Below are 2,294 nucleotides of genomic sequence, written 5' to 3' on the forward strand. Positions count from 1 at the left end.
TGAAAGCACAGAGGCGGAACGGGATCTTGGAGTCATTATTGACTCCAAGATGAACATGAGCCGCCAATGCCAGACCACAGCAAGGCCAGCCATACCTTGTCATACATCCAAAGGTGCCTCTTAAGCCAGTCCAGAGAGGTGATACTCCCCCTCTATGCGACTTTGGTCAGGCCGCAGTTGGAGTACTGCGTCCAGTACTGGGCGCCGCACTTCAAAAGGGATGTGGCCAGCCTGGAGAGGGTTCAGAGGACAGCCACCCGCTTGGTGAGAGGGCAGCAGGACAGGCCCTATGAGGAGAGACTGAGGGACCCTCAGCAAGAGGAGGCTGAGGGGGGACCTGGTGGCTGCCTACAAACTCATCAGGGGAGATCATCAGCAAATAGGTAGAGCTCTTTTCTCCCCAGCACCACCTGGGGTGACAAGGAACAATGGTAATAAGCTGATGGAGAATAGGTTTAGGTTAGAGATCAGAAGGTAATATTTTACAGTTAGGGTAACCAAAATCTGGAACCAACTTTCCAGGGAAGTGGTCCTCGCCCCTACCGAGGGCAAATTCAAGAAGAGGTTGGATGATCACCTATCTGGGGTCTTGTGAACCCAGCATTCATTCCTGCCTGTGGCTGGGGGTCAGGCTAGATGATCTGTTCATGTCCCTCCTGACCCTAGCTACTATGAAACTATGAAACTATGAAACAGAAAATTCACAGCAATGATTCTCAAAGCAACTTCTTCTCTTTGCAGCCTGGTAGGATTTTGCATTACTGTAGATGCTATTCAACTCTTCCATTTCCATGGACAACACAGCTGAATTGTGACTGCCACAGGAACCATAACTACGACTGTCCTGACTTGGTCCATTCACCTTCTTAGCCATAATGTTACAGTAGCATTTATTTCTTGCCCAACGCATGTAATTTTTTAGACTTATTTCAAAGGCCCGCTGAAAACAATGAAAGACTCCTATCGATTTTAATGGGCTTCAGTTTAAGGGCCTGATACAGGAGAGAAAAACAGGGATCAATCACTGAAATAAATACACTTGGGCCAGATCTTCAGCTGGCATAAATCAATTTTGCTGCACTGATGCCAATGCTCACCTACCCCAGTGGAGAACTTTCACTGCTTGTGTTTATTTCACGTTAGAGGAAAAATAAAAGGTGCAACTGCTTTTATGGAAAAAGAGCATGGGTGCATTTCTTTTAATGTATGTTGTCTCAGTCAAGCCTTGAACACAATGGACCAGGCCCTGCCCTTCATGTAATGCTATAATGAGCTTCTTATACATGCAAAACATGGAACAGATTCTCAGCCCCGTGTTCTAGATAGCCCTCAGTAGCAGGCAGCAGCTCCCCCGGCACCGGTCCAGGTTCTCAGCTGGCCAGTCTGTGGGACAGACTGTAGCATGTGTCTTGGCCAGAGGTGTGCCCTGCTGCTTAACATCTGCCACAAACAACCCTGAGGTAGCCTGCCTTGCACTGGCAGACAGCTGCCGCTCCAGGTAACAGCCAGCAAAGTCCTGTCATATGCACGTGTCCATCATTGTCAAGCACAGCTCTGCCATTTGAACGCAGGGCATCCTGTAATGTGCATGAAAGATTAAATGCAGAACTGGTGGGAGGGAGCTACAAAGGCTGCATGGTGACATTTAAACTTAAGCCATACATGACAGATATGCTCCTTCCCTGCAAAGCCCTCCCATCTCTGACCCTCCCCTCTTCACAAGGGACTTGTCACCATCTCTCCTTCCCCTAATCCTTAGAAAGCACCTAACCTGGTCAAACGTCTTCTCAGGTCTCCCACCACTACTGTTGCTAGCTACCTCCTCCCGACCCCCCCACCCCAATCTGGCAATCCTGCCACCTCCCCATCACTTGCAGAAGGAAGGGTTTGCTCATCTTGGCTCCATGGTAGTCCCACTGGGGAGCAAAGCACGTAACAGGGTCCAGGCAGGGGTTGCAGATACACAGAGTGAAACAAAATCTTTTCTAAATAAAACTCCTGTGCTGACACCAGAAATCTCCTGTGATCCTTGTGACAACATCCTGCCTGAGCTGAGCTGGAAACACCTAAGGGCTACGTGTGGAGGAAGCCAAGATATGGTAAGCCCCTTTTCCATCTTCAGCACATCTAGGAGCATATGGATGCCCCTCATCCTTAGGTGTCAATCAGACCCTGCCTCAGAGGAGCATTGCTACACAGTACAGCACAACACAGAGACACAGGTAGAGCTCCCATTGATGTTCATGGGACTTCCCTGAGAACTTCAATGCTTTTTTTAAACGTGGCCTCGGAAG

This window comes from Alligator sinensis, unplaced genomic scaffold (genome assembly GCF_000455745.1).
Source record: "Alligator sinensis unplaced genomic scaffold, ASM45574v1 scaffold899_1, whole genome shotgun sequence".
Taxonomy (NCBI): Eukaryota; Metazoa; Chordata; order Crocodylia; family Alligatoridae; genus Alligator; species Alligator sinensis.